The 22,087-nt window shown below is 38.3% G+C and overlaps 1 protein-coding gene across 1 annotated transcript in view; it reads right to left on the bottom strand.

The window, feature by feature from the left end:
• NXPH1 (neurexophilin 1) overlaps nucleotides 1-22,087 on the bottom strand; it is a 296,351-nt gene that overhangs the window by 39,067 nt on the left and 235,197 nt on the right.

The raw sequence follows: 22,087 nt of genomic DNA, 5'->3' as shown, positions 1-22,087 counted from the left end.
GTTTTAACTTACATTTCCCCATTGTCAAAACCCTATCAAAGAATCCCTTGATATAGTAACAAAATATTGGTGATATTTTCCTAGCAACTATTTTTCTAAAATGTTGCAAATCCTTACATTAAAATTAAAATGCTTTGGTGATAGTCTCTAGAACTGTGGCTCACAAAACTGTCATGTCTGTTCAAAATTACTTTTCTACATGAGAATTACTGCCAAGTTAATTCCTTCTCAGTATTCTTCTACAGAATAATAATATTGTTGATATTGACACTTTTTTTAAAAGAACATTTTACCAGGTGAATTTCTACAAAGGGGAATCAGAGATAAAAACTGAACAGTTTTTCTAGTAAACAAGTATTAGTTCTAAAATCTTAAGGTAAAAATCTGTACATATTTTCTATTTGTAATAGTCATGAAGCATTTACCTAACCAATAGGAGATAAGCTTGTGATAGGAGGAAGATAATTAAAAACAGAAACTATTTTCAAGTTTAAATTAGAAACCATGATAAAAACCAAGCCTTTTGTACAAGATATCCCAACAACCAGAAGTGAAAATAAAAGCCAAAATCAGGATTTATTCTTCATATAATAGACCAAATAATTATTATATCTATTCTTACCATCTAAATTTAATACTTTTAATCACTAAATTGGCTGAATTAACAACTTTATTACTGGTAGAGGGATAGCTTTAAAATACTTTCCTTGGGCTAAGAATGTAAGCAGGACACTCTACTACAGGAAATAAACTTCTGAAAATAAATCCTTACACTGATGGATATGAGTAATGAATACGGGCTTTGGAACAGCCTGAGCTGGGTTCAAAAATCAGTATTTGTGGCCAAGAAGCTATCTGTTCTTGGGAAAATTGCATTACTCTAAGAGATTATCAGATCTAAGTCTATCTAGCTTAACATCGGTCATCACCAGAAACCTATGTTATCTATCATTACCTAATCTGTGGTTCTCAATTTATCACATTAGTGGTTCCCTTTATATAACAATAGCTCAGCACTCTGAAATAAAATTCGTCAATATTTTAACCTACACATTTTTCAAAAAGTCAGTATAGTGTTCCATAAGATATATTTCAATATGTAAATGTATGGATCCTACTACTCTCCAAGAGATGTTGGTATCAATGCTTGTACCTATACAAAGAACCATCAGTAAGATGACACAAATGCAGGTAGATATAGATCTGAGTTACTGGCCACTTAAATTCTGTGAAGGCACTGCCATCAATGACTTGATTTTCCAAACTAGTGAACGGCTATTGGCAGAATTCTTTTTTTTTTTTTTTTAAGATTTTTTATTTATTTATTTGACAGAGAGATCACAAGTAGACGGAGAGGCAGGCAGAGAGAGAGAGAGAGGGAAGCAGGCTTCTTGCTGAGCAGAGAGCCCGATGCGGGACTCGATCCCAGGACCCCGAGATCATGACCTGAGCCGAAGGCAGCGGCTTAACCCACTGAGCCACCCAGGCGCCCTATTGGCAGAATTCTAAACAAAACAAGGACAGTACTTCCTTAAACATACATAATACTTACATTCCTAAAAAACATAGTTTAGACTAAAACTATGCACAAATGACTTATGTTATGTAAATATATAAATTTATGTTTCTGTAATTGTAAGTAGATCCTTCAGCTCTATGATCTAGTTGGATGTTCAAAGATCTTATGGAACATGGGTGGGAAAACAGTGACTGTGCAGAACTCACTCACACATTGCAAAATATCTCACATCCCTGGCTTCAATCGCCTTCTAGTAATTTTGTCCCTCCTCTTCTACTCTTTCCCCCTGCACCACACTCTCCCCATCAATTCTTTACACAACAGGCAGAGTAATCCTTTTAAAAATGTTAATCACACTGTTTACTTAGGCTAAACCCGCCAATGACTTACTGTCATACTCAGAATACATTCAAACTCTTCTGCATGACCTTTAGACCCTGAATGATCCTGCCTGAGGCCAACCTCTGTGATTTCATTTCTACTGGTGTCTTTCTTGATTCATGCTCCAGACACACTAGTTCTCTTGCTAGTCTTAAAACTCATCAAACTTAGTCCAGACAACTTCACCTAGATGGTGAATTTCCCAAAATGGAGACTTGGTTCACTCTTTCAAATCATCATCCTCTATCCCTAGTTCCTCAGGCTAAAATCTCTGACAATTATCTTCTTCTTACCCCAATGTTCTGTTTACCTAATAAATAAGTCCTTTTGACTTTACCTCTAAAACATATCCCAAATTTATCACAGCCGCTGCTACTATACCTGTCTGAGCCACTATCATCTCTCACCTGCACCATTTCTGAGCCCACCTAACTGCTCATTTATGCTTCCATTCTTACCTCTATAATCCTTTCTCCACACAGCATCCAGAGTGATCTTCAAAAAGATAAAACATATCATGTCACTCCTCCTTTCAAGCTTTCCACTGACATCTTTCATGCTTAGAATAGAACCCAAACTCTGGGCATAATAGTCTATAAAGGCTTTGACAACCTGATGGCCTTGCCTCACCATTCGCTTCTCTTTCACTCACTCACTATACCACTGGCTTTCTTTCTGATAAAAGAACAAGTCATAACTCATTCCCACCCTAGGACTTTTGCTCTATCATGGAATTATATACCTGGAAATTAGTGCAACATATATTTATATGGCTGGCTTATTCTTATCATACAGGTGTCCTTTAAATGTCACACCCCCCAGAGAGATCTTTCTTGACCTACCAGGTCTAAAGAAATGCCCATTTATGGGGTGTCTGGGTGGCTCAGTGGGTTAAGCCTCTGCCTTCGGCTCGGGTCATGATCTCAGGGTCCTGGGATTGAGCCCCACATCGGACCCTCTGCTCAGTGGGGAGCCTGCTTCCCCCTCTCTCTCTGCCTACCTCTCTGCCTACTTGTGATCTCTATCTCTGTCAAATAAATAAAAATGAAAAAAAAAAAACTTAAAATTTAAAAAAAAAAAAGAGAGAAATGACCGTTTACTCCATCTCACAACATCTTTATTTCATCATGGAATTGATCAATTTGTGACATTTTTAGTTTACCTGGTTATTTATTTATTATTATCATTTAATGTTAAAGTGGCACCACGAAAGCAAGGACCTTGATGAAATTAGCTGTAAGTCTGTACACAACGCTTGAGTAGTCATTCATCAGAGTGAACACTGAAAAAAGAAACTGTTGAATAAATAAATTAATGAGTAGCTCAGTACTCCAACCAGATCTTCCTGAAGAAAATTTTTTGACTTTATGATTTTCAAACTATAGGACACACATCACCAGAAAACATGAGGTTGTTTGCCAAATAGCTCAAACCACTGAAAAATGTGGCATACCTTCCTGAAACATCAGTTTTATGTGAAAGTAATTTAAAACAATACTTATATGAAAACAGATAAGAATATGTAAGGTTTAGAGTATACTACTTCTATGAATTTTTAATATAAAACAAAAATTCTGTGAAAATTCATGATTCTAGCAATTGCTAAACAGTATGATTCTAAATCCCCTGATACATGATGCTATTCTCTCCAGTTTTAAGGAGTACACTGATTTTTATAAAAAAAAAAAAAGAAAGAAAGAAAGAAAAAAAAAATTAAAAGCAAAGGAATGACTCTATGAACAATAATTAGAGCAAACAGTTGGGAATGGAGATTTTAATTTAGGCTCCTTTTTAATGTTCTATTTTTAAAATATCACCAGAGAGATAAGCAAAGTTTCCTATATGTTGGATAATTTTCATTGTTCTGAATCTTAGATTTGTGAAGGCTTTTTCCTTTATAGAAAAGCTTTGAGTGCTGCTGCTTTCTGTCAATGGCAGTAAATGTTAACTATGGCACCAAATGCTTGGTGTATTTTAGATCAAGCCAGAAAACTAGGACCAAGACATATCCAAAACTTCTTAGCAAAGAAAGCCAAAGTGGCCTCACATCTACCTAACCCCAAGGAAACTAAGAGGTAAGGGTCATCAAACAGCAAAGCAGTTAAGTCTGATGATGACAATCTGGTAAGTAAGAATAAATAGGTGTTCAACAAACATTTAGATCAGCAGTAAATTGTGACTTCCAGTAAAGTAATGATGACATCTAGGAAGAAAACAACATCACAATAACAACCTTACCCCACAAACTGCATTCTGTGATGTAATAAGAACAAAGCCTGATATTGAAAACTATTGCTCTCAACATCTAACAGTGTGACTTTGACCAAAGCACTGACCTCAGTTTCATCATCTGTGATTTAGAGATAATAATATCTGGCTCTTTTTTTTTTTTTTTAAGATTTTATTCATTTATTTGACACACAGAGAGAGAGCACGAGTAGGCAGAGAGGCAGGCGAGTGGGTGGGGGGAAGCAGGCTCCCTGCTAAGCAAAGAGCCTGATGAGGGGCTTGGACCCAGGACCCTGAGATCATGACCCGAGGTGAAGGCAGAGGCTTAACCCACGGAGCCACCCAGGCACCCCTCATACATGGCTTTTAAGAAGATTGGGAGGATAACATTAGACAGTTTACAGCATAGACCTAGCACCCACCAAGCCCTTAAATTGCAGCTATTATTGTTATAAATTAATGCACCTACTGTTCAAAAAATTAAAGTATCCTCTTCTAATTCTAGATTTAATATAAAAGGAAGTTTGGTTTAATATTAGCAATGAATATTTCATGTTTTTTAGAAGAAATTGTTTTAATAAAAGTTGATACCCTAGTTCTGCCAGACATCCAAAATTATATCCAATACTTTAAAAAGTCTAAGCCATCTAATACTTGGTTTTAAAGTAGAAATGTATTCAGAGATATTCTTTGCCAAGCAGACTGAATAATTAACACAATCCCAAGTCCTGTCCTAAAGTATTCATTTTTAACTTAATTTAGCACTTATTTTATACTGTATTCTCATTTTCTTCAACTTTTTTTTTCTGTGTATATCTCTAAAAAGTTAGCAAGCTACCTGAAGGCAGAGGCTAGTTTGTGTGACTGCTTTATGTGAGTTTCTAGTTACACTATGATGAGGTATAGGTTGGCATGTGGAGGGGAGTGAGATGAATTTTAAAAGTGTCTAACAAACACTAATCAATCATAACATTATGAATTCTTTTCCTTTTTTCTTGATAGAATATACAATAATCAAATTATGAATCGAGTATCACCCTCTGAAGAAAATAGACAAGTATTACTACAACTTGTTTAAGCAGGAATGAAATATTGAGGATTCAAAGTTTCATGGTTTCTCTAATTTGACATGGTGCTAGGGCTAGGTCCAGACTAAAATTTTAGTGGAGAAAAAAGCTCCACTATATTACAGGTTGAGAAAAGAAATCACCATCCCAAAAAATGTCATCCAGTAGGCCCCCAGCACCATCCTTCTGTATTTTCTTTTGGGACACATAAAACTCATTTTTCCAAAGAAAGCTGTGATTCCTTGACAAGCTCACATGACATGGATGACAAAGGAGAATTCAAACTTCCCCCATGTGCGGGTAATGGCACCTGAATCACAGAGACAAACCTACACCTATGCTTCGGACAGAGTGGAGCCATGAATGGTTTTCAACAGCATGGGCATTTTCATAACCTGCAGCTTGAGGAAATGACCTATAGGAGTGCATTTGGTTTGCTCCAGAATGTTCCAGGAGTGACAAGGCATCATGAGTGTCCCCATTAATCAGGGCTTGCTGGTAGAGTCACTGCATATTTGGTAAACAAGATAATGTTTTTTTCAGGAAATCATTTTTATGAACTTAATCTTGACTTGCACCTTCTTTCATAGAGTACTGAGTTTTCCAAAGATATATATTTCCAATTATATATTGAATGATTTCATCTGTAACAGGAACCATAAGAGGGGTGACCATATATTTTGTTGTCCAAATTGGGACACTTTTGAGAGCAAAAAGGGAAACTATTAATAATTACTCCAAACAGAAAGAAAGAAGTCATGCATTTATCTTGGAAGAAAAATAGTTTAAAGCAGGCATATACTCATTTATGCAAATTTGAAGACTAAAACTTGAATACTACAGGAAGAAAAGATTTTCTGTGATGGAGGAAGAGTGATAATGAGATACAAGAGTTGAAGGGAAGAAAATAGCAGAAAGAAAATAATATTTATCCATGGCTTGCTTTGGGCCAAGCTTTTAAAAAATAAAACTCCAGGGGTGCCTGGGTGGTTCAGTGGATTAAAGCCTGTGCCTTCCGGTCAGGTCATGATCCCAGGATTCTGGGATTGAGCCCCGCATCGGGCTCTCTGCTTGGCGGGGAGCCTGCATCCTCCTCTCTCTCTGCCTGCCTCTCTGTCTAATTGTGATGTCTGTCAAATAAATAAATAAATAAATCTTGCAAAAAGAAAACTCCAATAACAATAATATGTGAAGTTGTGATAATATGTTAGACAACAATCTGTGACATAGTTATTAGTCCCATTTTTCAGATAAGGAAACTGACATTAAAAAGGTTAACTCTTAGGGCACCCAGGTGGCTCAACTGGTTAAGTGGCTGACTTCGGCTCGGGTCATGATTCCAGGGTCCTGGGATCGAGCCCTGCATCGGGCTCCCTGCTCAGCAGAGAGCCTGCTTCTCTCTCTCCCCCTCTCCCTGCCACTCTGCTTACTTTTGCTCTCTCTCTAGCTCTCGGTCAAATAAACAAATAAAATATTTAAAAAAAAAAAACAAAAAAGGTTAACTTTCTTGCCAAAGACACTTAGATAAAAAGCCAGGACTTGGATTCAAACAAGGTGCCAGCTCATTAAATTTTTTTCCAAGGTCACTCTGATTTTAGCATTACACTTCCATTTTACAAATGAGAAAACTGAGACTCAGAGACAGTGCCCTGTTTGCAGATACACTATAATAAGGAATGTGGATTCAAACTCAGGCCTACATGATTCTAAAGCCAGTGTGTTTCTACCAAATATTGACTGGGCTTTTGTTCAGAGACTACGGTTTTGTTCGGTTAGCTTTGATTTCTTGTTGTTGTTGTTGTTGTTGTTTGTTTGCTTGTTTTCGAGCGGACTGGGAAATGGAATTCTTCCCCTCTTCTTGCTTTGACTCTGCTAAGCTCATTTCAACTCTGAACTTTTCTCTCCTTGACTCTCACTTGCCTTTTTTTTTTTTTTTTTATATCACTCTTTCTCAGAGCTCCTTCTAAATATTTAATCAAGATGCCTGACCTGGGCTTGTTGGAAACCTTAGCTTACTGGTAAGGAGCTTCAGTGACTTATCCCTCACATCACTTACAGGCTGTGTTTTGTCCAAGTGTGGTTTGTTGAAATCCCCTTCTTTTCTATCCAATTCATTCAGCATGGGTCATCTGATCCTCCAAAGCAATTTATGCCCCCAGCATCCCTTTCTTCCATACTCATCCTTCTTTCAACTTGGCTTGAGAGGTTATCATCACTTTTTCTAAACAGCATGAAAATCTATAAACTACACATGTACACAAATGATGCAGGGAGCCAGGCTGACACAAAGCACTCCTTCAAAAGGAGCAGACTGAGAGGCAACTATGGGGGATTTTCCTACAGCATTAAACCAGGAAGTTCAAGTGGCCGTATTCTAGATGAGAGGCCAAGAAAACTAAGGAAAGATAAGGTTGTATAGCAAAGTCACATATAAATCCCTCTTGAGTTCTTTCCTAGGAAGTCTTGTCCTAATAATCAGAACGAAACAATCTTCTGATGCTAGTCACTGACCATTATGTTCATGTAGGCCATATTCTAAAGGCAAATATCCACAAAACAAGACTTTTCTCCATTTTGCTTACTTCCCTCCATCCCTGTCACCAGCACCCTAGTGCAAGCCACTGCCATCTTTCACTGTGGCACATAACTTTTCAGTGGTCTCCAAGCTTCCACTCTTGCTTCCTTATGGGGGCGAATTCTCTACTCAGCAGCCAGAGCATTTTTAAAATATGCTCATCTGATCATGTCACTCTCCTATGTAACCCCTCCAATATATCCCATAGCAACTTAGCATAAAATCTGAACTCCTCTTACTTGCTTACATGCACCAACAGGATATTGCAAGCCCCTTCCTAACAACTTCTCATACTCTCCTTCTTGCCCACTCGAGCTCCGGCTGCCCGTCTTCCAGTGCCTGGAATGTGCCAGTCTAGTTCTGGCTTCAGGGCCTGTATGCTCACTATTCCTGTTGACTGGACTGTTATATCCCCAGATCTTTGCTTTGCTGATGCACCTTGTTATTCAAACCTAGATTTGAAAGTAACTGCCATCCTTAACCTAAAGAGCAGCCACTCTGTTACTCGAGGATAGTGATCTTGATACTTTCTGTTGGTTTATTTGTTTACTTGTTTTGTAGTTGTTTGCTGCCTGTCTCCCCTACTAAAAATGTAAACTCCACTAGATTAGAGACTGTGCCCATCTTACTCGCCATTGTACTCCTTGTGTCTAGAAGAACACTGGTGTGTAATAGGACTCAGAAAGCATTTGGTGACCAAAGAAATAAATTAGTCAACCGATTTATTTATGAGTTTTTGCTTTACCCTTATGTGATAATTGTAGTGGATAAACTTTTTTTTAATTTCTACTTTTCAAGTTAAAAACATGTATTTGGCAGCAAATATCTTTTTCTTATAATTACATATGATTTTAAAAAGTGTGGTCAAGTTGTGAAAATTCCTTGGTTCTTTTTTGTTGGGGTGACCTTGAAAAAGTTCCAGAACAAACTCACAGAAACTACAGACCCTTGCATAAACATATCATAAAAAAAACTAGTGAGCCGGTAATCTAGGTTTGGCCCTTCACTGAGGCTGTGACCAACCTTGGCTTAGGAAGCTTTCTGACAACATGGTATCAATTATGGGATACAAAATCCTGCCTCTAGAATGTTGTTACATGTGGCCCCAATTGAACAATTTTGTATAATACAAGGCCAGGACACCTTAACTTTAGAGAATTAAGACTTCATTGATGGCACAGAACAGGTGGGATGACAAGACTGAACATTTGCTTACCAATAACATGTTTGTTCAATTAAAAAAAAAACTCGCTGAAAAGTTAGGAGTCGTTTTCCTTAAGGAATATACTGTATCTTCCAATAGGGGTGGAAAAACACTAGGGCTGAGCAAGCCAGATGCCACCCCAATCCATTAGTGTCACAGTCAAGTGATTCTCCAAATTGTTAACTAAAAAGAAGTCTCTGGAAAAAGGAATAAGTTACTCCTTGAGGAGACCTTATTCAAATATGGATACATGGCAAAGAAGCAATGCAAGAGCTTATGAGGACGGGGACTCACCCAAGCTGGGCAAAGGTAATGTTTTCAAGAAAGTCAGTAAGCCAGGAGCAAAAGTACCAGAGGTGGGTTCAAGCCCAGGTTGCACATGACCCCAAGAAACCTCAAAGGGAAGCATCAGGTCACTGATGTTGACATAGCTGTCACAAACAGGGCAGTAAAAAAATAAGTATAAAAGGTGAATTATTGGGACGCCTGGGTGGCTCAGTTGGTTAAGCGGCTGCCTTCGGCTCAGATCATTATCCCAGCGTCCTGGGATCGAGTCCCACATCGGGCTCCTTGCTCAGCGGGGAGCCTGCTTCTCCCTCTGCCTCTACCTACCACTCTGTCTGCCTGTGCTCATGCTCGCTCCCTCTCTCTCTCTCTCTTTCTAACAAATAAATAAATAAAATCTTTTAAAAAAAAGTGAATTATTGATAAGCAGAATTAGCAAGGTTGTTTATTTCCCAGTTATGTTGTCAAAAATTCCAGCATATAGGAGGTAAACCACACACAATTTTCACAATTAGAGCTTCTTTTATTCCAAATCCACTCTATCATATTTGATCATTGACACTTCTTGGTTTAACTAAAATTATTTTTGTCTGAACTTATATGTAGCTATCAGCATATGCTGAAATCTTTGTTGATCTCCTTAATTCCCTGCATTCATTAGTATTCTCCCTTTTCTTGTTCTATGTTATGCATAATGACATTGAAAACCACTCCTGTTCAATCACCAATAGTTACTCCTTCTAAAAATATTAATCACAGGGGTCTTCCAAATCAAAGCAACCAACACGTATGGTAATTGGTTTTAAGATGTAAGTAACACAGCAATACTGTGCCAGAGAAGAATAAATAGCTCACCAAATTCCCCTGTGCATAGGATGTATATCCCATTTATTGAGTAATAGACTCTGTTGCCTCTACTGTCTTTAGTGTTCAAACAAGGTTTCTAAGCTGGGAGAAACTACTAAACAAGTTAATCAGGTTTTTGGTTTAAAGAATAACCTAAATCCTTCTCATTCTTCTGGCAGATGTTAGCAAGGGACTCAGTAATAATTACCAACTTTGGAAAGCCTGCCACAGGGAAATGAGTCTAGATTGCTTTATTAAAATAATCCAATCTTCTTTCTCAAAATGCCCACATTACTCCATTACAGGAGGAAAGAATCTGAAAAAGCATTAAAGGAAGGGAAGGGAATTCACATTTACCTAGGCTTAATATGTTCTGTTAGTAAGGTGACAATAAGCCCTGATTTGCCTGGCACAAATCTGTTTTATGCCAGTTGTCCCAGTGCAATTATTAATAGTATTGTCCCTTTTTGCTCTCAAAAATATTGCAACTTAGGCAGTAACTTCTATGGTTACCCTGTGTGTTATGTAGCAAGCACTATGTTCATGATGGATCCATAGATCAAAAGAGAGAGAACGGGGAGAGGGAGAGAGTATAAAGATCTTTCTTTCTACCTTGCTCTGTTCCCCAGAGCAGATCGGTATGAACTAATGTGTATTAGCAGTGTGTTCCTTCTGAATGGACTTGGCCAATCAGAGGCACTAGCAGGAAATGGGAGGGTTGGGATGGGAAGGAAGAGAAGTCAGGATATTTATTCCCTGATCTCACTCCCTGCCTGGCTATGGTCTAGCTACATCTTTCTACCACAGGCCACAGTTCCCTCTCCCCTACGGCACAACACGATTTCTGGGTTCTGCAAACTCTTCACTCTCCTCGTTCCTTCAGACCTAGGTATAGCAATGCATCCCCCTTGTTGCTAGCCCCAGGATGCTTCACTAGACCTTATAGATAGCCTTTAACCTTGTAAAATAGTCTCTTCCCTCATTTTCCCATTAGAGTATACCCTGTATTTTCCTCTAGGAAGTGATGGGGAGAATTTTTTTTCCCTCTCTCTTCATCTACACAGAAATCCTATGTGATAGAAAGCACATGTATTTTACTTGAAAAAAAAAAAAAAAGAAAACATTAAGGCTCAGAGAAGCTACTTTATTTTTCTAGCTAGTGCAGGATAGAAGAGATTAAAATCTGGGTGCCCCTGATTCTGAAAGCTCTGGGTTATCCTCCTATATCAAGTTAGTCAAGCTACATCCTCCCTTCCTAGATTAGATAATGAAGGATTCAATAAGCTCATTAGAATTACAATGATATATAAACATATACTATTCAACAAATACTTTTTGAAAAAGTGACCAGTATGAATTAGGTAATGTGCTAATTGGGGAAAGCACTAGAAGAAGTAAAAAGAAAGGCAATGGGGGAAAAGAAAAGGTACCCTGAACTATTAACTGATGTGAATTTTAAAATGTGGCAATACAGCAGACAGCTTCTTTAGAAGGATGTGCCTGAAGCAATAATCCTATTTTGCAATATTTATTGATTACATTCTAATAAACTGAAATCTTGGTTTTTAGCTGTGTCCTAACAAGGAAAATGTATATGCAATTTCAAGTTAATTTCTCCATAAGACTGTCAGATGATAAGTTGGATAAGAACAGGACCCATATTTCCCCCTCTCTAGCATGGGTTCCTTCCATTATAAGAATGACTCGCCTCTTGATAAGTGCCAAAATCTTAAAGTTAAAAGAAGATAAATCCAGTGGGGGCCTGGGTGGCTCAGTCGGTTGGGCATATGACTCTTGGTTTTGGCTCAGGTCATGATCTCATGGGTTGTGGGATTGACCCCAGGTCAGGCTCCATGCTCAGCAGGGAGTCTGCTTGAAGATTCTCTTCCTCTGTCCCTCCCCCAACTCTCCCTCTCTCTCTCTCAAAAAAAAAAAAAAAAAAATCCATTTATCCAATTTGAATGCAATACACTAAGGTCAATTAGCACATATTTTCTATCATACTTTTTGCCTGCTGTGCCCAGACCAATGATTTATGACCTTTAACTATGCTTCCCAGTTCTGTTGGGAAACTTCAGACTTGAGCAATGTACAGTTGGGCTTGGATTAAGGAGAGAGGACATGCAAAATAAGAGTGAATACATCAACTTAGGATATTGTGCTAATTGCAAAAAAAAAATGAGAATCACATTTACTGAGATGCATAATAGGAGGACCACACTTACTGAAAAAATTGAGTTATCCCTAAGATATGCAAAGGAATTTATGACATATAATGAATGATTAGGATTACTGGGGTTATTAATTATGCTAATATAATTTAAAAGTTTATATTTCTATTTTTAAGTTTCTGAATAATGAGTTTTATCCATTTTGAAAATATCAGTTCCCAGAGCATCTATCAGCTCAGCATGCTCTATATTTCAAAGATACCCTTTCACACATAGAGTTCTGCCAAAGTAGGCAAGGGTCCCTATCCAAGATGCCAGGAAGAAACAAGACTAGTGTGCATTTCATACATTTCATAATGAGTACAAAGAGCCACGTAAGTTTTCAAACACAGAATCTTTAAATTTCTTGACATAAAAAAAGTTAGACTAAGATTCTCTAAACCCACTTACTTGACATCAAGTTAACTATGCACATATTTGTACCTTTTGTAGGGAAAAGGTGACACAGCCCAATGATTCTGAATTCACAGTTGTAGAGAAATGAAATTTCATTTATGTGTGTTAAATCTGACCAATTGGCTTACTTCCAGAAAGAATTATCAGAATATGCCAGCAGAGAATTACCTGTATCCATAATAATGATACTAGTTAATACTGAACATTTCCCATGTGCCAGCACTTGGCCAGATGAGATACAGGTATCACCATATTTCTCCTCAAAAATTTCATCAAGGTTATTATCTCTTTTTCACAAAGGAGAAATGGACGGTCAATGCAGTTATTTCACTTGCCCAAGACTGCCCAAGATCACTTTATTCCCAAGTAGCAAAGCCAGTATTTAAACTCACTTCTCTCTGATTCTGCATCCATGCATTTTGAGGGAAAGAAATGCCCAGAGACATAAATTTGACAGAAAGAAGAACCATATATTGAAACATCATTTTTCCCAACCAAAAGTCTTTTTTTTTTTTAAAGATTTTATTTATTTATTTGACAGAGATCACAAGTAGGCAGAGAGGCAGGCAGAGAGAGAGAGGAGGAGGCAGGTTCCCTGCTGAGCAGAGAGCCCGATGTGGGGCTCCATGTGGGGCTCCATGTGGGGCTCGATCCTAGGACACTGGGACCATGACCTGAGCCGAAGGCAGAGGCTTTAACCCACTGAGCCACCCAGGCGCCCCGCCAACCAAAAGTCTTCATGGCAACTTTTGACAAGTTAAAATCAAACAGGATATATGAATAATACTAGATATAAAATTAATATTCCTCAATATGAAAGATTTGATGAAATTTGGATTCCCCATCTCCCCATTCTAACAATCCTCTTCCTTGGAGTCCTTTTCTCCTTGTTTTTCCCCTGGCTGCATAAATGCCTCTATTGGCACCTCTATTGGCCCACTCTGGCAGTGCTCAATCCTCTAAAATCCAGACCTAACCTTATGATCCCAACACACTACCATCCAAGCCCTACCTGCTCACAGTTTGCCTGTCTGGTGTCCTCAGCTCCTGAGCTCTGATGGATCACTCACATACTATGAAATCTACCTGAAGAAGCACTAGTGTGAGGGATATTTTAGGACACAGTATAACTTTAAGTCAAAGAGGGGGGCTCTTTTTTGAGATGGAGAGATCTTAGCACTTCCCAAACCTTATCATTTTGATAGTGATTTACTTTGTCTTCATGGAATACCTTGCCAAACAGTGCAACTCTTGCCTGCTTTTTTTCTTTCTTTAAAGATTTTTTATTTATTTATTTGACAGACTGAGATCACAAGTAGGCAGAGAGGCTGGCAGAGAGAGGAGGAAGCAGGCTCCCTGCTGAGCAGAGACCCATGTGGAGCTAGATCCCAGAACCCCTGTGATCATGACCTGAACCAAAAGCAAAGGCTTTAACCCACTGAGCCATCCAGGCGCCCCATGCTTTTTTTCTTTCAAACAACTTCTTATAGGCAGCATAATTAGCATAATGTGTTTAGCATAACATGTAAGTCAGGATAAAGTGCAGCATTATTGGCCGTAAGTACAATAATTACATGAATGAAATAAGTAAACTCAAGTTTATCATAAAATTAAGTTGCATGTGGTATCCCCAACACAAAGCTGTTCCCATAAGTCTCTTCTCTTCTTTGACTTAACAAGATTAACACTAAAGTCAGGTGAATGAGAGAAATGAGTTTAAATGCTAAAGGCAGGTAATACCACTTGTCCCTTTGCCATTAGCACATTCATGGGGCTAACCTTCTTTGGTTTTCCTCTTACTTACTTAGCAGAGCGGGAATCCAATTCTCATATGATCATCCGCATAAAGAAATTATAGTTTTTCTATGTGCAGATGACCATCTATTCTGCCAGATCTCTCCAATGGTCGTACGATACAGCCAGGCACTTTTCTAATATTATTTTCTCAAAGGTCATATCCAAGTGTAACAAGTACACCTGATATTTTCTACATTATTTGCATGTAATTTGCTTATGCCTAAACAGACTATGATTCTGAAGAGTACAAATCCAATTTAAATTTCCCTGACCTACCATGGTGAATGATAACTGTGCTTTCTGAGTTTTGACAGCAGCATAGAATTTTCATTAGATGTAAGTAGAAAACACCAAACACTTGAGAAATGAAACATATTCTAAATGCAAACTAGAAGCAGGAAGCTTGTAGGCATAAGATATCAGGCATATTCACTAAATTTAACATAATACCTACCAAGGAGCTTTAGAAGCATCTAAACAAATAATTAAACAATGGCTCTTCTTGATTGAGATGGGAGAGGGTAAAAGGTACATTGTTTACTTTAAGAAGCCAGGAATGCCTCACTACCTCTAACATACCCAATTAAAAAAATAACTTCTTTGACTTAGGATAATATGAGCTGTTAGAAGCAAATATGCATGATAAAGGAAGCCCACTGAGAGTTTTCAGTTTATTAAGCCTTTTTGTGAATGAGTTTAAAGGAGCATTACCAAAGCACAGGATTTGAAGGAAACGGGCAAAAACTATTCCTGAGAGAAAACCCAGGGCCACTGGCCAGAGAAGTAAGGGACAAGAGAAAAGGATAGGGAACCAGAAGATAAAGTCCCCCCCTTCAGTCCTGCCCAGAACAAGCCCCAAGTACACTTAATGCTGTTAGACAAAGCAACGTAGTGAATTTGAGTGTTTTAAAACTCACATTCTAGATTACCCACAGTCCAAACCAAACCCACTTACTAGTTTCGGTGGAAGATATTTAAATAACATAGTAAATACTTCCCATGGAAGATTCAAATGTCATTGAGGGGGCAAAATTAACAGATTTCAAAGAGGTAGGCAAAATGGTTCCAGAGGAATATAATAAACAGCATAGGAGACACTGGATATTGAAAGAAGTGATTTGAAATTTTCTTCTCACTGTAACAAAAGTAGGTTTTTAAACTATAATTAATGATTAGCTCTGGTTTGTTCTTTTTTAAAGATTTTATTTATTTATTTGACAGACAGAGATCACAAGTAGGCAAAGAGGCAGGCAGAGAGAGGAGGAGGAAGTAGGCTCCCCACTGAGTAGAGAGCCCAATATGGGGCTCAATCCCAGGACCCTGGGATCATCACCTGAGCCAAAGGCAGAGGCTTTAACCCACTGAGCCACCCAGGCACCCCAGCTCTGGTTTGTTCTTTAATGTGAAACTTCTTCAAACACATGCAATCTTTTCACACAGTCACAGATCTTTAAGTGTGCTAGGTTGTTAGTTAAGACAAAAACGAAGCTCTGAACACCTAGGATCTCTAGTGCTTCTTACTAGGAAGCCTAGATTTTCTCTTGTATTGTGAGCAACAGTCTCTTTTTCCAACATACAAAACATCTTGAGACATACTAAAGGGATAAGATTAAGAATTAATAAAATCAGAGTATAGCCTGAGAGAAAACAGTCAAAAAAGTAGAAAGACTGAACCTAACCTTTGGCATCCCCATCCCACATATCTTTTTTTTTTTTTTAAGATTTTATTTATTTATTTGACAGAGAGAGATCACAAGTAGATGGAGAGGCAGGCAGAGAGAGAGAGAGGGAAGCAGGATCTCTGCCAAGCAGAGAACCCGATGCGGGACTCGATCCCAGGACCCTGAGATCATGACCTGAGCCGAAGGCAGCGGCTTAACCCACTGAGCCACCCAGGCGCCCATCCCATCCCACATATCAAAGGCCAAGTTTCAAAGCCAGGATACCAGTCAAATGTCTTCCTGAAAATAAGTCCGGATGTGAGGAAACACAGACTCACTATTGTGGTGATCACAGCTAATGGCAAAGGTGTCCTGAAGGCAGAAATACAAAATTAACAAGCCCAGACATGGCCTGATCTGTAGGAAATTGCTTCCTGAAAAGCCAAACCTGTGGGCCTCACTAGAGCCACTTCAGCATTACTAATCCAGCCCATGTTTTCAGCTCATTTCCCAGGGATCTCCTTCACATGTCTGGTAACCAAGCTAAACTATTCACTGTTCTTTATATATGATCCAGTTCTTTTATCTCTCTTTGCTTGAAAGGCTGCTCCCCACCAAATTCCTACTTCCAAACCCTATCTGAACTTTAGGATATCACTCACATGCCATCTCTATAAATATGAATCACATCAGAAATAAGCTCTCTTAGCTGAATTCCCAGGATAATCATTTTCTACCATAGCGTTTCTTCTTTTCTGGAACACTATACTTCTCATTATCTCCACTAATCTTCAAATTCCTTTGGAGTAGATTTTTCATACTAAGTGCCCTGCACACAATACATGTCAATAAATATTTGTTAAATGAATAAGTAAATGAATGAATGACAAGTTAGGATGGTCTATAGGAAGAAAAGAGATCAAGGAGCCAGGAAAACACAGGTTGTCATTTTTTTTCCTAATTAAAAGAGCTTTAAGGATTTAGAGAATATAAAAGGCAAATCCAGAAATGATCTTGTTAGTTGTAGCCTCTTACTGGAAGAATATAAGCTGTATTGATGCACTTTTTTTTCTGCCAATCGCTATAATACTGCAATCATCTGACCCCTTTCTGTCTGAGAATATTAAATTACAATGACAAATATCATAGAATATAAGATCTTGGAAAGCTTTGCACATGTAGCCCTGCTCCTTTCTTAAGGGACATTGGGTTGGTAGATGAATGAGGAGTAGGGCCCAGATTCCTTGAATTGAAATCAAGAGCTATTTTTGCTCTAACAAACTGCCTCATGGTAAATCCATCTTTTCTGATGTCTGAAAATATTCAACAACACATTCTAATGATTCGAACTATAAAAAGGTTAATACTGTGTGCATTCCTTCAAATGGCATATTTTGTGCTACATTTCTGAAGAGGCATCACTCATCCTTTATAAATGCTACAATGACTTCTTCTGACTACTGGTCAATACTTCTATTTACTCCTGCCCGGAGTGTAGTCCGTGGGTACTCATTTCCATTAAGCACCAGGGCATGAGATTATGCTTCAATTTTGTATCTGTATGTTGATCCCACAGATGTTTATTTCAAATGAAAATTTTCTTCCAGTGCTATAAGAGTAAAAGAGTAGGAAAGAAAAAGCTTGTCTCTTATTTTTATGATCTCATGTAGACAAAAGACGTTTGTTAAAGTGAAAGTAATCTCTTATAAGTATTCCAAAATCTTTATTAAACACTGAAACTTAAACATAGAATCACTTTGTCAGTATTGTAAATAATTTCCAGAGGAATGTAACCTCAAATCCAGTTGTCTGTCAGTCTTACAGGATTCTTTCTCAAAACACAGATTCTGGGGTGCCTGGGTGGCTCAGTCAGTTAAATGTCTGACTCTTGACTTTGGCTCAGGTCAAGATCTCAGGGTCCTGGGATTGAGCCCCCAGTCGGGCTCTGCGTTGGATACAGAGACTGCTTGGGATTCGCTCTCTCCCTTTCTCTCTGCCCCTCCCCACACTCACACTCTCTATCTCTCTCCAAAATAAATAAATAAAATCTTATAAATAAATAAATAAATACACGCGCAGATTCCTGATCTCAACTAAAACCGATAAAGTCAGAATGTATTTCCTAATCACCAACCTAGGAACCTAATCCGAAGAAGTTTCTGATGCACAGTCAGGTTAGAGAATTGCTAATCCAAAGACCTGCATAGAAGTCTAGATTGTCTTTCCACCTGTGCATTTCCACTCAGATTTTGCTCTTGTTGCACCTGTCATCCTGGCTGGGAGCTGCGTATTCTCACATGCCTACCCCAAGAATCCAAGGGGATTTTAATGTCCAAATGTTTGGTTTAGGCCTTGGACTCTAATCTCTGCCTCTCCCCAGGATCCTGAGCAACCACACTCCATCCTCATTACCTGCTCTTCCCCTTGCTGCCCTTTCATTGAAGGAGGCTCCCCCAAGTCTATGGCTGAAGGTGATCATCACCTTTACCCCAGGACTCATCCAGATGACCCTTCTGCTGGCCTATTCATTCATCCCTCCCACTCTCCTCCTTCTGCTTCTCCCCTCTGGCTCCTATTAACTATCTCCAGGATTCTTCCTGGTTTGGGATATCAGCTTCCAGGTTTCTAGAAAGGGCACACAGCTTCTACCAGTCTCACTGCAATGAATGAAGCTCATAGCTGGATAAGCTCCTTTAGCTGCCAGTAGTCAGAGACTGAGCAGCAGTGGGTGAGGTGGCCCAAGCAGGGAATGTCTCCAAACCATCTAGGACCCAGCCTGACACAGTACTGATGTTTCTGCAACCTCTCTGAAGTAATATTCACAAACTGCTTGACCTAGTAAGATAATTAAGATTGCATGTTTCCATACATTTTATATTGTGACATTAAAATCCTTAGATATGGCCATTAATACTGAAATTTGAAATGCCTCATCAGATGTAATTGCCTTTCACAAGCCACATTCCTCTCAGAATCCTGTGATCTTACGGTCTAGTCATGGATACTCATGGTCTGCTGATCCAGTGGAGGTGAGGACAACAGCACTACCCGACCTGATGGGCTTTCTCCACCTGAGTAGCTTTATTAAATGTCATATTAAAACATATGTCATACATACACATTATAATAAATATAAGGTCCCTTTGATCTCTGGGAAGCTAAAGTAATTCACATCTCTAGTTGTGTTATCTCAAAATATCTCAAAGTCACTTAATTTTCACAGAAAGAAATACAAATCAGTTCTAGCTGAAATTTGGTGTTTCTGCATCATATTATCACCTCGATCAAAAAATATGTATTTATTCACAAAAAGTGATCTAATATGATAGAAAGATTGCAAACCTTAAAGTAAAGGACCACATTGTTATTATTATTAATTATTACTCTGAAACTAAGTGACTTGGAAAGGCCACTTAATTCTCCCACAAATACCTATTTATCTAACTACCTTCTATTTATGTGATACAATAAGAAATATATACTTTTTCTTCATCCCTGGTTCCTGGCACAGAGCTGCCCATAACTTTGGGATTTCCTGAATGACAGAGGCGATAGGAGTCTTTTGTTATTCATAGCAAGTCCTTTTCAACAATATCTGAGTCTATATTATAGAGGTGACTTTTGGAGGATGAAGGCTGGTTGCCAGAGAAACCAACCGAATGATTAGGGTATTGGAACTTTTAGCACCTCCCAGACTCCCCGGGACAGGAGAAAGCCTGCCCACCACCATGGCCAGTGATTTAATCAATCTTGTCTATGTAATGGAACCTCCACAAAAACCCTAAACGAAGGGATTCAGAAAGCTACCGGGTTGATGAACATATGGACGATTTCAGGAGAGAGCATGGAAACTCTGCTCGCCCCCCTTCCCTATACCTTGTCCTATGCTTCTCTTCCACTTGGCTGTTCCTGAGTTGTATCCCTTTTGATAAACCAATAGAAAGGATAGCACTTTTCTTAAGTTCTGTGAACCATTTTAGCAAATTAACAAGGCTGAAGAGGGGCTTATGGAAACTCCTGATTTATAGCTTGTTGATTGGAAGTACCGGTGACAACCTGGGGCTTGTGAATGGCATGTGACATGGGGGTAGGTCTTATAGAACTGAACACTTAGCCTGTGGAGCCTGTGCTAACTCCAGGTACTCTGTGTCAGAACTGCAATGTGTGGATAACTCAGAAGTTTTCAGAGTACAGAAAGAGGGTTTTGTTTTGTTTTGTTTTGTTTTGCTTTGTTCGCTAATATAAAGGGGTGGATAGGGAGAGGAAAAACTGTAAGACAAGCACTATACATAGGAGCCATCTCTGTTACTAGCCAGCTGTGTGACTTTGAGCAACTTGCTTTACCTCTCTGAACCCTCATTTATTTATCTATAAAATAAGGGATGGAACTAGATAGATACTCTCTAAAAGCAGTCCCAGCTGAAATATTCATAAGGTTTCTGATAGCTTCAGATCACCATGATCCTTTCTCAGCACTGATGTTCCATTAATAGAAATTTCCCTCATGGATTATGTGGGAGCTGTTTTAGCACTTCTTTGCTCATAAAAGATGCTGATAGCAGGTATTTTCAACTGAAACTACATCATTACCAGTGGCAGCTCCAGGTGTTACATTCATATCAATAACTCTTACAATGATCTTGTATTATGTGAATTCCCTGCTTTGATTATTGCATGATAATTCTACAATTTCCTCAGTCACTATAAGTCTCTTGACAGACTACTTCACTTTTTGAAATATACCTACACTATCTTCCTAATATCAGAATATATTTTTGGTTTTGTTTGGTCTTCAAATACTTTCCTGTCATCAAACGAATTTTACTTAAGCATCTGTGTATACTACCTAGAATTTGCTCTTGAATCATTTGAAAAAATCATCTATAAGTCATGAGACTTGGTTTGTGCAATATAATCACCAATCTTAGATTATATTATTTGGAGGAACAAACTTCCTATTTCTGTAACTTTAGCTGGGCTGACCATTCACCTGACGTCACACGGTCCATGTATTTTCCACTCACAATGCTCTCTGCACATGCCATTCCCTCCATCTAAAACAAACTCTCCCTTTCCCCTCCCCTTCACCACCTGCATACCTTTATCGTGTTTAACACATCTCCAAATCCCTAGTACCTGTCATAGGACCTTATGCATGAAATATCTGAACTGAATGTAACTTCTTTTATACAATTAGCAACACAGATAAACCCACAAATAACACTGAGTGAAAGATTTCTCATGCTTATGATTTTAGCCATACCATGAGTGATTAAAAAATCTCATATCTGAAAAAAATAATAGATTTTCAAATAGCTGAATTAGCTTAAATCTTAAGAGACTGTAACAAGTAGAGCATGATTATGTCCACAAAGAAAAAATCCTTCACCCAATTCTGATGCATCTGACAGAATATATATTTATTTTAACCGGAGGACTTTCGACTCACAGCAAAAATAATGAGAATTAATTTATGTCAAAAATTAAAAGAGAAAACTGAAAATAAGACTTTAACTAATAACAATTCTTCTGTGACTGAAGTGTCTCTTACCTTACCTGATAACTGTTTCTCAAACACATTAAACTGATTAAGATAAAATTCTGACCAACACAATTTAAGATGGAATGCTGGCCAATATATGACATACACTGTAAAATAAAATGCAGCTTCTATTTCATAAAGATTCCTAGTACTTTGGTACTTTGAAAATGTATTTGTCTAGTCTGTAAAGGTGAAAATTATAGTGAAACACACTGAAATGTAAATATTTCTTAATGTGTTAGGGGACACTGTGATATCACAGTGAGTTGAGAGTCAAGCAAAGATAAATCTAGAAAGGTGAACTAAAAGGAGGAGAGGACTGTAAGAAAGAAGTAGATGTAATACTAGAGTCCC

The sequence above is a fragment of the Lutra lutra genome, chromosome 11 (genome assembly GCF_902655055.1).
Source record: "Lutra lutra chromosome 11, mLutLut1.2, whole genome shotgun sequence".
Taxonomy (NCBI): domain Eukaryota; kingdom Metazoa; phylum Chordata; class Mammalia; order Carnivora; family Mustelidae; genus Lutra; species Lutra lutra.
Note: the sequence above shows the minus strand (reverse complement) of the source record. Positions and strands in the feature narration are given on the sequence as shown.